This window comes from Haemaphysalis longicornis, unplaced genomic scaffold, assembly GCF_048455015.1.
Source record: "Haemaphysalis longicornis isolate Haplotype H1 unplaced genomic scaffold, Haemaphysalis longicornis Haplotype H1 scaffold_3, whole genome shotgun sequence".
Classification (NCBI taxonomy): Eukaryota; Metazoa; Arthropoda; class Arachnida; order Ixodida; family Ixodidae; genus Haemaphysalis; species Haemaphysalis longicornis.
The window spans coordinates 220,872,833-220,885,857 of record NW_027526335.1 but is presented as its reverse complement, the minus strand read 5'-3'; the positions used below and the strand labels follow the sequence as shown (position 1 = coordinate 220,885,857).

At 53.0% G+C, this 13,025-nt stretch overlaps 8 non-coding genes across 8 annotated transcripts; all 8 read left to right on the top strand.

Annotated features, from left to right (window-relative positions):
- The first annotated feature begins 4,597 nt into the window (after positions 1 to 4,597).
- On the top strand, positions 4,598 to 4,669 carry Trnad-guc (transfer RNA aspartic acid (anticodon GUC)). The gene has a single exon. It is a non-coding gene; the product is annotated as a tRNA-Asp (tRNA).
- Positions 4,670 to 4,881: 212 nt separating this feature from the next.
- Trnad-guc (transfer RNA aspartic acid (anticodon GUC)) lies at positions 4,882 to 4,953 on the top strand. The gene has a single exon. It is a non-coding gene; the product is annotated as a tRNA-Asp (tRNA).
- Positions 4,954 to 5,023: 70 nt separating this feature from the next.
- Trnad-guc (transfer RNA aspartic acid (anticodon GUC)) lies at positions 5,024 to 5,095 on the top strand. The gene has a single exon. It is a non-coding gene; the product is annotated as a tRNA-Asp (tRNA).
- A 2,828-nt stretch (positions 5,096 to 7,923) lies between these two features.
- On the top strand, positions 7,924 to 7,995 carry Trnad-guc (transfer RNA aspartic acid (anticodon GUC)). The gene has a single exon. It is a non-coding gene; the product is annotated as a tRNA-Asp (tRNA).
- A 70-nt stretch (positions 7,996 to 8,065) lies between these two features.
- On the top strand, positions 8,066 to 8,137 carry Trnad-guc (transfer RNA aspartic acid (anticodon GUC)). Its single transcript has one exon. It is a non-coding gene; the product is annotated as a tRNA-Asp (tRNA).
- Positions 8,138 to 8,350: 213 nt separating this feature from the next.
- Positions 8,351 to 8,422, top strand: Trnad-guc (transfer RNA aspartic acid (anticodon GUC)). The gene has a single exon. It is a non-coding gene; the product is annotated as a tRNA-Asp (tRNA).
- A 70-nt stretch (positions 8,423 to 8,492) lies between these two features.
- On the top strand, positions 8,493 to 8,564 carry Trnad-guc (transfer RNA aspartic acid (anticodon GUC)). The gene has a single exon. It is a non-coding gene; the product is annotated as a tRNA-Asp (tRNA).
- A 70-nt stretch (positions 8,565 to 8,634) lies between these two features.
- Trnad-guc (transfer RNA aspartic acid (anticodon GUC)) lies at positions 8,635 to 8,706 on the top strand. The gene has a single exon. It is a non-coding gene; the product is annotated as a tRNA-Asp (tRNA).
- The last annotated feature ends 4,319 nt before the right edge of the window (positions 8,707 to 13,025 follow it).

The window sequence follows — 13,025 nt, the reverse complement described above, 5'->3', positions numbered from 1 at the left end:
AAGTGACCCGTGACCGCTGGCGTGTGCCGGGCTGCATTTCGCAGCTCTCGACGACACGCCTGGTCACCCTACGACTCAAGTCGGGCGTCACCGTAGACGATATCCCGCACCAGCTACGGATCGCCGGTGAGCAGGCCCTTGTCGTGGTGCCCGGACGGGTACCGCTTTGTTTGCGCTGCCACCGGAGTGGCCACATTCGTCGGGAGTGCCGCGTCCCACGGTGCGGGCGGTGCCGCCGCTACGGCCACAGCGACAGCGAGTGCGTCCGCACTTACGCGAACGTTGCCGGACCAGGAGACGACGACCACAAGTCCGAGTACGTGATGGACGCCGAAGACGCGGAGAGCGCTTCGAAGGGCAAGGAAGAGGACGCGGTGAAGGAGGCAACGCCCCCTGAACCTGCAGCCGCCGTGGCACCGAGCGCCGAACCACCTGCCGTAGGAGAAACGCCCACCGAAGTCCCGGACGTTCAGGGCAACCAAAACGCCACGGACGGTGCGGGCGTGACCGAAGCACCACTCCTGGCGTCGGAGGGAGAGAAAAGCAGGGAAGAAGAAGAAGTTGAGATGACAGGTGTCCTTGCTGGCTCTTCAAAGCGTACAAGGGATTATGTCGAGGGAAAACAGGCCAGCACCGCCGAGCCGAGCGGTGACGAACCCCCGGCGAAAGCTCCGACGCATGCTCGACGGGCGTCGGTGAAGGTGAAACCCAACGTCAACGCGGAGCGGCCCAGGAAGCCACCGGACACATAACGTAACGTCCCTGTTCGGCCCTGCAATGTGAACAATGCCCCCTGATTCTCTCGTGCAGTGCAGCGCAGCGAACAGCCGTCTCCGGGGAGTCTACGGACAAGGGCACGGCAACGCACACGGAATATCCGCCGTCGCTACACTGGAGCCCAGGGTTCGTTGAGCTGGCCGTTGTATTGTGCTCTGAGTGTGCTTTAATTCGATATTATGGCTAGTTTAAATAGACCGCTTCGCATTTCTACTTTAAACGTAAGAGGGCTTGGGGCTAGGCGCAAGCAGTATCAGCTGCGAAGGATTATGGACGAAAAAGAAATAGATATAATGGCCATTCAAGAAACAAAAATAGAAAGCGAAAGCAGCACTGAGAGCATGATAAGGCCCTTTAGTGGCCGCTACAGCGTTTGCGTGAGTCATTCTGTGGGAACTTCGGGGGGGTGTTGTATTTTGGTTAGAAATTCAGTTGGTATTCGCGTACAAACAGTTACGTCGAGCGAAACTGGCAGGATTGTGTGTTGTGATTTCAACTACTGTGGATTAGAATTTCGTGCAGTGTGTATCTATGCACCAAATGTTACACGGGATAGGACGGTTTTTTTTGAAGGGTTATCTGATTATTTAAAGCTGCAAGAAAGAGTTATTTTATTGGGCGACTTCAATTGTGTGTTAGAACGAAGAGACAGAAATGTGTCGCCGCGAACAATTGATCAGAGTGCAAGGGTCTTGACAGAAGTTCTTGAAGACTGCGAACTAGCAGATGTAGCACACTGTGCGGTTAACAGAAGTGCTTTAAAATTCACGCACTTTCAGGGCACGAGCCATGCGCGGCTGGATCGTGCATACGTATCTTTCGAGCTCGCTGCGGCGTGCAAGAACTACTCGGTCGATAGTGTCTCTTTTAGTGACCACTGCCTGGTTTCATTTTTGTTGGGGGAAAGGAGGGAGGATTGTAAGAAGTTCAGCTGGGAACTTTGGAAATTTAATGTAAAATTATTACAAGACACCACATTCACGGATAGAGTACAGGAAATTGCAGAAAAACAAACAAACGACGAAATCAGCAGCTGGCGGGAAAGGTGGGAGGTATTCAAACAGGAATGCAAAATGGTAGCGATGGAGAGGGGGACAGTGCTTAAACGGCAAGAGAGGGAAGTGGAAGACAAACTCAGAAATAATCTGCAACACATGTTACAACTCGAAAGCGAAATGCCTGGGACATACAAAGAAGATATTAGAACTATTAAAAATAAGCTGGAAGCCATCGATATAGAAAGATATCGGGGAGCGACCGTGAGGGCGAGGGCCGAGGTGTTTTCGGCCGGCGAAGCGCCAACAAAGCGAGCGATAAAAGACGAAGCACGGTACGCGAAAGGGAATGGTATCGAGGAAATATACTGGCGAGGCGCGCTTACCAGTGACAAAGAGAACATAAAAAGTGCGTTTCAAGAACATTACACAGATTTGTTTAGCCCCACAGTTCCAAAAACTAATGAGTTCAAGCGAGACTTTCTTCCAGCCATGCCAAGGTTGGGAGACGATGTGAGGGAGGAGTTAGAACGACCGATATCGCTTGGCGAAATTCAGACGGCAATATCGGAGTTAAAAGTAGGTAAGTCGCCAGGACCTGACGGGCTTGGTGCGGATTTTTATAAAAGGTTCTCGGATATAGTAACTCCGTTTTTATTTATGGTCTTTCGCGAGGCGTACGAGTTCAAGGTACTTCCGCCGTCGTCTGGTCGCACACACACCGTCCTCATACCCAAATCGGAAGACCGTGTTAAACTTCAGTCGGTTTCTGGGTACCGGCCGATTACATTGGCCAATGTAGATTATAAAATCCTTATGAAGATCTTAGCGCAACGAGTGCAGAGTGTTATAACAAGTGTAGTAGGGCCGCATCAGACCTGTGGTATAAAGGGGAGGAGTATAGTAACAAATGTTCATGTTGCGCGCAGTGTGCTGGAGTGTTGTGATATGTTTTTTAAAAGGGTCGCTATGCTTCAGATTGATTTCGAAAAAGCGTTCGACCGAGTGTGCCATGAGATTCTTTTTTGTATTTTGGAGCATATAAATGTTGGTGATGTGATCATACAGGGAGTGCGTATGGCTTACTCTCAGTGCTGCACGCAACTTATATTCAACAAGAATGTCACGGGAAGTATTCCTGTACTGTCTTCTGTGCGACAAGGATGTCCAGCATCTCCTCTTCTGTTTGCAATTTATTTGGAACCCTTTTGTTTAAGAGTAATTAATGACAGTGGAGTACGTGGTTTTAATTTACACACAAGCGAAGTGAAGTTACTAACATACGCGGATGATGTGGCGGTATTTTGTGAAGACGAGGAGAGTGTAAGCGCAGCCATATCGATAACAAGGGAGTTTTGTAGTCTTACTAACAGCTGTGTTAATTGGGCCAAGTGTGCGGGTTTTTTTCACGGGGAGTGGGGGTCAACACCATCTGTATTTGAAAACGTGTCTTGGTCGCGTACACCAGCGCGTTATCTCGGAGTTCCGCTGGATCGCTATCAGGATAGCGGCGAGTACTGGGAATCCGAGACGGCGAAGCTGCGCGAAAAAACAACGAAGTGGGGCGGTCGCGCGTTGTCTGTTTTCGCACGAGCCACGGTATGCAACCTTTTTCTTTTGGCAAAGCTGTGGTATGTGCTGCAGGTGCTTCACTGTTCACGAGTCCACGTGCAGCGAATGCACAGAGTATTCGCAGTCTTTATCTGGTCATCGGTGTGGGAGCGTTCCAGTCGGAGTAACCTTTTTCGCCGAGTAAGGCATGGGGGTGTTGGCCTGTGTCATGTATTTGTTCGCCAGCTTGTAAACCGGTTTATGTTTCTGCGTGATACACGCGATCCATTTCTTTGCACTTTAATGCAGATTACATTAGTAGATGCCTTGCCTATGTATATTGTTTCTTCTGTAAGTGATAGATGTGGTGCCGTGAAAGGCTATATGAAGGAAGTGGTTGAGTCTTTTCGTTTTCTTACTGTGAGATTTTCAGTAGAATATTTAGCCACTGTTTCGAGAAAAACCCTTACAAATAATTTGAGGGAGATGCTGTTCCCCGTACCACGTTATCGTGAAATGTTTAGTTCTGGTCCTGGGCAGGATGTGTTATCCCGCGTGAAAAAAATGGCAGTCCCAGCATGCGTGAAAACTTTCTTTTTCAAGTTACATACAGGAACGCTGCCAGTTAAAACATGGATGGAGGAGAAGGGGCTGTTTATTGGTTGGTCAAACATGTGTACGCTGTGTGCGAAAGCCGAAACAGTGGAACATGTTTTCACGGAGTGCTGGGACGCCGTATTTTTTTGGGACGTCTTACAGAGAACTTTAAAAAAAGACCTGCCCATTTCAGCGCATGGCATTCGGTTCCTTCCGGTTGAGCGCGAAGATGAAGTCCCGTATGATATGATAATCGCGCTAGGGTTACATGCCATTTGGAGGTCCAGAATGGCTGTGAGACATGCGGACCCGAATGCGCTCACTGTAAGCAAGTATTTTTCTCAAAATGTCACGCTTTTGTATGAAGTGTACAAGTTACAGGACCCCGAACTTGAATGGCTTCCGGTTTGGAAGAGTTGTGTGCTTTTGATGTTTATTTTAAGTCCTTCCGTCAGCCAAAGTTTGGCAGGCGGTTTTTAATTCATCCGTGACTTGTATTACGTGTGTGCAAAAGGTAATAAAAAAAAAAAAAAACTCCTCGTTAGTGTTGTGGCCAGTATCCCCGCCTGTCACGCGGGAGACCGGGGTTCGATTCCCCGACGGGGAGAGTTTTCTTTTTCTTTTTCCAGTGAGTAATAGTGGAGTGTGCCGATGTCTAAGCCTCTCCAAACCATCTCTCCTCGTTAGTATAGTGGCCAGTATCCCCGCCTGTCACGCGGGAGACCGGGGTTCGATTCCCCGACGGGGAGTGTGTTCTGTTTCTTTTTCCGGTGAGTAATCGTGGAGTTTGCCGATGTCTAAGCTTCTCCAAACCATCTCTCCTCGTTAGTATAGTGGCCAGTATCCCCGCCTGTCACGCGGGAGACCGGGGTTCGATTCCCCGCTGGGGAGTGTTTTCTTTTTCTTTTTCCGGTGAGTAATAGTGGAGTTTGGCGATGTCTAAGCTCCTCCAAACCATCTCTCCTCGTTAGTATAGTGGCCAGTATCCCCGCCTGTCACGCGGGAGACCGGGGTTCGATTCCCCGACGGGGAGAGTTTTCTTTTTCTTTTTCCGGTGAGTAATAGTAGAGTTTGGCGATGTCTAAGCTTCTGCAAATCATCTCTCCTCGTTAGTATAGTGGCCAGTATCCCCGCCTGTCACGCGGGAGACCGGGGTTCGATTCCCCGACGGGGAGTTATTTCTTTTTCTTTTTCCGGTGAGTAATAGTAGAGTTTGGCGATGTCTAAGCTTCTCCAAACCATCTCTCCTCGTTAGTATAGTGGCCAGTATCCCCGCCTGTCACGCGGAAGACCGGGGTTCGATTCCCCGACGGGTAGTGTTTTCTTTTTCTTTTTCCGGTGAGTAATAGTGGAGTTTGGCGATGTCTAAGCTTCTCCAAACCATCTCTCCTCGTTAGTATAGTGGCCAGTATCCCCGCCTGTCACGCGGGAGACCGGGGTTCGATTCCCCTACGGGGAGTTATTTCTTTTTCTTTTTCCGGTGAGTAATAGTAGAGTTTGGCGATGTCTAAGCTTCTCCAAACCATCTCTCCTCGTTAGTGTAGTGGCCAGTATCCCCGCCTGTCACGCGGAAGACCGGGGTTCGATTCCCCGACGGGTAGTGTTTTCTTTTTCTTTTTTCCAGTGAGTAATAGTAGATTTTGGCGATGTCTAAGCTTCTCCAAATCATCTCTCCTCGTTAGTATAGTGGCCAGTATCCCCGCCTGTCAGCGTCTCCAGGCGCCTACAGGCGGTGATACTGGCCACTATACTAACGAGGAGAGATGATTTGGAGAAGCTTAGACATCGCCAAAATCTACTATTACTCACTGGAAAAAAGAAAAAGAAAACACTACCCGTCGGGGAATCGAACCCCGGTCTTCCGCGTGACAGGCGGGGATACTGGCCACTACACTAACGTGGAGAGATGGTTCGGAGAAGCTCAGACATCGCCAAACTCTACTATTACTCACCGGAAAAAGAAAAAGAAATAACTCCCCGTCGGGGAATCGTCCGACACTGCCTATACGCCGACGACGTCACCATCTGGGTCACGGGCGGCAGCAACGGGGAGATCGAGGCGAATCTCCAAGCCGCGGTGGACGCCGTGGAGTCCGCGCTCTCGAGCACGGGCCTGCGGTGCTCGCCGCAAAAATCGCAGCTTCTCATCCTGCCGCCCCCGGGGAGGCACCGGAAGGCGGCAAGCCAGGAGGCCGCAAGGAGCATCGTGGTGCGGACGAGCGACGGTGCACCGATCCCGCACGTGCCCGGGCTGAGGATCCTGGGGATGTTCGTGGACGGGGTCCAGACGAACACCACGGCTCTGAAGAACATCGTGACAAAGATCGGGATCGCCACCCGCCTCGTGAAGCGGGTGTCGACAAGACACCGAGGCATGAACGAGAGGGGGCTCCTGCGTTTGCTGCAGGCCTTCGTCGTTAGCCAAGCAACATACGCGGGAGCCTTCCACCGCTGGACCAAGGCGGAAGAAGGCAAGATCGACGCCGCCATCAGAAAGGCCTACAAGAGTGCCCTGGGCCTACTACCCAGTACGAGAACGTCGGCCTTGCTGTCTCTGGGAGTACATAACACGCTCTCGGAGATCAGCGAGGCCCAACGAATATCGCAGCTGACCCGGCTGAACGGCACGACAACGGGCAGGAGAGTCCTCGACCGCGCGGGGCTCAAGCCACCGGGAGATCGAGCAAGCAGCGACGGGGTGCTAGAAGAGCAAGTCCCCCTGAGCGACGAGGCGTCGAGGGGCATCATTGTGTTCCCGCTGCCCAAGAACATGGACCCGGAGAGGGACCTGGACCGACGCAGGGCGAGGGCGGCAGCTCTGGCCAGGCAATACCAACACGACGGGGGCGCTGCGTACGTGGACGTAGCCAAGTACCCTGGAAGGAGAGACGCCTACGCGGTCGCAGTAGTCCAGGCATCTACGGGGGATCTACTCAACGCAGGCACCGTGCGGGCCAGTACGCCCGGCCAGGCAGAGGAGGCGGCGATAGGCCTGGCGATGGGGGTACCGGGCACCCGCACGGTGCTAAGTGACTCAAAGACGGCGGTAAAGAATTTCGCCAGGAGCACGGTCTGGCGGGATGCCGAGCGGCTTGTGGGGCTCGCCAGGGCCTCGCGGGCTGCAGGGAGCACCCCCGCTAGCCCGACTACCGTTATCAAGTGGTTCCCCGCACACATGGGGGAGCTGCCGAGCGTCGACAACCGCAACGAGGAGGCGGACGCGGCGGCCCGTGAACTCGTCAGATGCCGGGACGCCAGCACCAGCCTCTCCGCGGATGCAGGTGAAACCAACGCCGAGGAAGACCTCGAGCCCCTGACGGACTACGGAGAGATCCTAAAGCGATTCAGGGGCGAGAGGAGGGAGTACCCGGCCCCGCACCACGAACTATCGCGTGCGGAGTCGGTGATGCTTCGTCAAATGCAAGTGGAATGCGTGCTAACCCCGGCGTTGGCGCGCCACATCTGCCCCGAGGTGTTCGCAGACCCAGTGTGTAGCGTCTGTGAAAGGGAACTAGCGACACTCGGCCACATCATGAAGTGCGGCGGTGAAGTGCGCGAGTGGGACGGGCAGTCCCTGGATGCCACGTACCCCGAGCAAGTGGAACGCTGGTTGCGCTCCATAGACTCATCATCACAGAGATGGGCGATCCAGCGGCTCGAGGAGGCCCTGGCTAGGCAGAAGAGAAAGGGGACCAAGGACCCGGTTACCGGGTGCCGTGGGACCCCAGTACCGGACGCCCTGCCAGGAGTACACCCCGAGATCTAGGCCCAGTGCCCTAGGACTTTTAATAGACTAGGGCATTAGAAGGGAAGCCCCGAGCCCTGCGCGGCCGGTTGGCAACCCCACGCAGGATCTGTAAATAAAGTCTGTTCTCTCTCTCTCTCTCCCCGCCTGTCACGCGGGAGACCGGGGTTCGATTCCCCGATGGGGAGTGTTTTCTTTTTCTTTTTCCGGTGAGTAATAGTGGAGTTTGCCGATGTCTAAGCTTCTCCAAACCATCTCTCCTCGTTAGTATAGTGGCCAGTATCCCCGCCTGTCACGCGGGAGACCGGGGTTCGATTCCCCGACGGGGAGAGTTTTCTTTTTCTTTTTCCGGTGAGTAATAGTAGAGTTTGGCGATGTCTAAGCTTCTCCAAATCATCTCTCCTCGTTAGTATAGTGGCCAGTATCCCCGCCTGTCACGCGGGAGACCGGGGTTCGATTCCCCGAGGGGGAGTGTTTTCTTTTTCTTTTTTCCAGTGAGTAATAGTAGAGTTTCGCGATGTCTAAGCTTCTCCAAATCATCTCTCCTCGTTAGTATAGTGGCCAGTAGCACCGCCTATCACGCGGGAGACCGGGGTTCGATTCCCCGACGGGGAGTGTTTTCTTTTTCTTTTTCCGGTGAGTAATAGTAGAGTTTGGCGATGTCTAAGCTTCTCCAAATCATCTCTCCTCGTTAGTATAGTGGCCAGTATCCCCGCCTGTCACGCGGGAGACCGGGGTTCGATTCCCCGACGGGGAGTGTTTCCCTTTTCTTTTTCCGGTGAGTAATAGTGGAGTGTGCCGATGTCTAAGCTTCCCCAAACCATCTCTCCTCGTTAGTATAGTGGCCAGTATCCCCGCCTGTCACGCGGGAGACCGGGGTTCGATTCCCCGACGGGGAGTGTTTTCTTTGTCTTTTTCCCGTGAGTAATAGTAGAGTTTGGCGATGTCTAAGCTTCTCCAAATCAACTCTCCTCGTTAGTATAGTGGACAGTATCCCCGCCTGTCACGCGGGAGACCGGGGTTCGATTCCCCGACGGGGAGTGTTTTCTTTTTCTTTTTCCGGTGAGTAATAGTGAAGTTTGGCGATGTCTAAGCTTCTCCAAACCATCTCTCCTCGGTAGTATAGTGGCCAGTATCCCCGTCTGTCACGCGGGAGACCGGGGGTCGATTCCCCGACGGGGAGTGTTTTCTTTTTCTTTTTCCTGTGAGTAATAGTGGAGTTTGCCGATGTCTAAGCTTCTCCAAACCATCTCTCATCGTTAGTATAGTGGCCACAACCTCATCCATTCCGTCACAACACTCGAGAATGCTCCGTGCTATGTGTATATTACTAGTTATAGACCTTCCTTTTATTCTGTTGTGGCCGTCTGCCAGCGCCCCCTACCCTGTGTTAAGTGGACGTTCAGGGACAGCCCTAGGGGGTCGGTGCCCGCCCGCCATGGAGCCGGCTGTCACATGTATCCTGTACCCTACTCTCATGTCTTAATTATTAAAGGTTATCACCTACCAAAGCGTGAACATGGTGTCAGAAGTTGAGGACTAGTACCCGCACGCAAACTTCGCCAGGCCAGCCGCTGGAAACCCGGACTCATCAGAAGTTCGGCGTCTTCGTCAAGCGTCGTCGCTAGGCCTACGCCGCCCGCGCATCGAAACAATGGACGGGGCTTCCCCAGCTACTCGCCCAGTGCCGCCAACGCCGTCGCCGTACCAGATTTCACCGCCGGAGCCTTTCACGTTCCTACCGGAGCATTGGACGACATGGAAGAGGCGTTGGGAACGGTTCCGCACCGCATCGGGACTGAACGGCAAGCCGGAAGATGCGCAAGTAAACTCTCTCGTCTACTTAATGGGTCCAAAGGCTGAGGAAATTTTCCCCACTCTCCCCATCCCGGCCGACAAGCAAGAGTCCTACGCCGACGTGTTGGCTGCGTTCGAGGCGTTTTTCATCGTAAAAAGAAACGTCGTTTACGAGCGCGCTGTATTCAACAGACGCTCACAGCGTGAGGGAGAATCGGCGGCGGAATTCATAAATTCATAACTGCGCTGTACGCGCTAGTTGAAACCTGTGACTATGGGAACCTCAAAGAAGAGCTGCTCAGGGATCGGATCGTAGTCGGGGTCCGGGACAAGAAGCTGTCTACGAAACTCCAGATGGAAGGTGATCTCACGCTCGAGAGGGCAGTATTGTTGACTAAGCAAACAGAAACCGTCGGTCGGCAGCAAGAGAACCTGAAGCAGCCGGTCGACCCTTCATCTGCCGAAGCGGCCTACGTGGATAGCCTGAAAGTGAAGTCACACAAGGGAAGAAAACCCAAGCAGGGAGGTCCGCCAAAACAGGGGACTGAGCCAGCGCTGAAACAACCCTGCTCCTGGTGTGGCAACGCAGTACAGCATCCCAGGCAACAGTGCCCTGCTTCGAAAGCCCAGTGTCACAAGTGCGGCAAGCAGGGTCATTTTGCATCGGTCTGCAAAGCCAAGCGACTACGACAGATCATCCAGCAACGTGAGAGCACGCAAACAAATGATGAACAGTTCTTTGCCGGAACAGTCAACGCTACGATGAAAAAGAAACCGTGGAAAGTTTCAGTTGCCGTCAACGGTCACAGTGTTGACTTTCGTCTGGATACAGGGGCAGACGTCACGGTTGTGCCAACAGGTCTGCTATCAAGGCTGGAAAAGCAGATCACTCTTCTCAAACCCGACAAGCTCATTCTTGGACCAGCAAAGCAGCGTCTAGACATCGTTGGAGTCCTGAATGCGACAGTCTCATACAAGGGAACGAGTGTCACAGCAGACCTGCACGTCACAAGGGGCCTGGACGAACCACTCCTTGGGCTAGACCTGATAGAGAGCTTTGGCATCTTGCAACGAGTAAACGGAGCCTGTTCTACGCAGTGTCTAGACCCAGTCAGCGAGTACCCAGAACTATTTCAGGGCTTGGGGAAAGCGCCTTGCGCGTACAAAATCAAGCTGAAGCCAGAGGCAGAGCCCGTGGCAGTTGCATCCCCAAGACGTGTACCAGTTCCCCTGCTAAAGCCAGTTGAGTGCCAACTCCAGAAGATGGAAAAGGAAGGAGTCATCACCAGAGTGAGCGAGCCAACAGACTGGTGCTCGCCAATTGTGGTCGTGCCAAAGAAGAACGGTGAAGTGCGCATATGTGTAGACTACACAGCGCTGAACAAGAGCATACAACGAGAGTATCACCCAATCCCTAGCGTAGAGCCGATTTTGGCTACCTTGGGACAAGCCAAGTACTTCTCTCGTCTCGATGCATACTCGGGGTTCTACCAAGTGGAACTGCATCCCGAATCAATGCTGCTCACAACATTCATCACTCCATTTGGTCGGTTCAAGTTCAACCGCCTTCCCTTTGGCATTTCTTCGGCTCCTGAACATTTTCAGAGAATGGTTCATCAGCTTTTAGAAGGCCAGGAGGGAGTGGCGTGCCTCATCGACGACATTCTCGTGTGGGGCAGGACGAAAACCGAGCATGACAGTCGTCTCCTTGAAGTCCTGGACAGACTAAAACAGAAGGGACTTACACTGAACCGTGACAAGTGTGTGTTCGCTCAGGAAACCGTCCAGTTCTTGGGCCATGTGATCAACAAAGATGGCGTGACTCCAGACTCAGACAAGATTGCGACCATCGTTAACATGCCTCCTCCAACAGACGTGACCGAACTAAAGAGATTCTTGGGCATGGTGAACTTTGTCGCACGGTTCATACCAAATCTAGCTGTCAAGGCAGCTCCTCTGAGAGACCTACTGCACAAGGACGTCCCATTCAGCTGGGACAGCGCTCAGCAACGTGCATTCGAAGATCTTAAAGCTTCTCTCACATCGCAACCACTGCTTGCTCTCTACCACCCTACAAAGGAGACGGTCTTGTCTGCAGACGCGTCCAGCTACGGGCTGGGTGCTGTTCTTCTGCAGCGTCAGGAAGACAAGAGCCTGCGAGCCGTTGCCTACGCTTCAAAATCGTTGACAGAGGCAGAGAAGGGCTACTCCCAGATCGAAAAGGAGGCCCTCGCCATCACATGGGCATCGGACAAGTTCAAGGACTATCTTCTTGGTTTGAAGTTTCATATTGAAACTGATCACAAGCCTCTCATCCCTCTGTTCACTCGGAAGCCAGTGGATGACCTCACACCAAGACTGCAACGCCTGCGTCTTAGGATGATGCGATACGACTATACGATGCAGCACGTACCAGGCAAGGACCTGGTTGTTGCTGATGCATTATCCCGGCAGCCACTTGCAGCACATGGAAGCACAGACCTTGCTGACGAGGTTACAGAGTTCGAGCAAGCCCTCATCTGTCATGTGCACGTCCCCGACGTGAGCTTACAGACTCTTGCGAAGGCACAAGGTGGAGACCTCGTTTCCAAAGCCATCGTGGACTACCTTCAAACAGCCTGGCCGAAGGTGAAGTCCCAAGTGCGGCAGGAGTGTTTGCCATACTGGCAGTTCAAGGATGAACTTACACTACATGACGGAATCATCATGAGAGGCCAGCGCTACTTCATACCTGCAGCCCTAAGAGCTTCTGTGCTCGGTTCTCTCCACGACGGGCATGAAGGCATCACGAAGTGCAAAAGGCGAGCCAAACTGTCCTGCTGGTGGCCAGGTATAGCGAGAGACATTGCTGACACCGTGGAGAAGTGTGTCAGCTGCATGGAGCAAAGACTAACTCCAGTCCAGCCGCTCATGACCACCCCCTTCCCAGACAGACCGTGGCAAAGGTTAGCCATGGACTTGTTCTATGCCAACGGGAAGTGGTACCTGTGTGTGACGGACTATTACTCGCGCTACATTGAGATAGCACTACTGGAAAACCAGAGACCCGAAACTGTCATCCAGAAGACAAAGTCTATCTTTGCAAGGCATGGCATTCCTGAGGAAGTGGTCACGGACAACGGGCCGCAGTTCCGTTCGGAGTTTCTGGCTTTTGCCAAAGACTGGGGCTTTCGACACATCACTTCAAGCCCTAAGTATGCACAAAGCAATGGCTGTGCTGAAGCTGCGGTCAAGATCGCCAAAAAGAAAATAACGAAGGCATCGGATCCGTACAGGGCTCTCTTGGCGTATCGAGCAACACCACTGGACAACGGGTACAGCCCGGCCGAGCTGTTGTTCAGCCGTCGGCTGCGAACGCACATCCCTTTGGCACTAGAACTGCTGAAGCCTTCAGTTGCAGACGCAGCAGCCCTCAAGGCTTCAGAGCACAAAGCCAGAAGTCGTCAAGAGTTAAACTACAACAGAAGGCATGCTGCCAGAGAGCGACCGGAGTTTCAACCTGCCCAGAAGGTTTGGATCAAGGACCTGAAACGCACTGGAACAGTGCTTGCGAAGGCGGATGC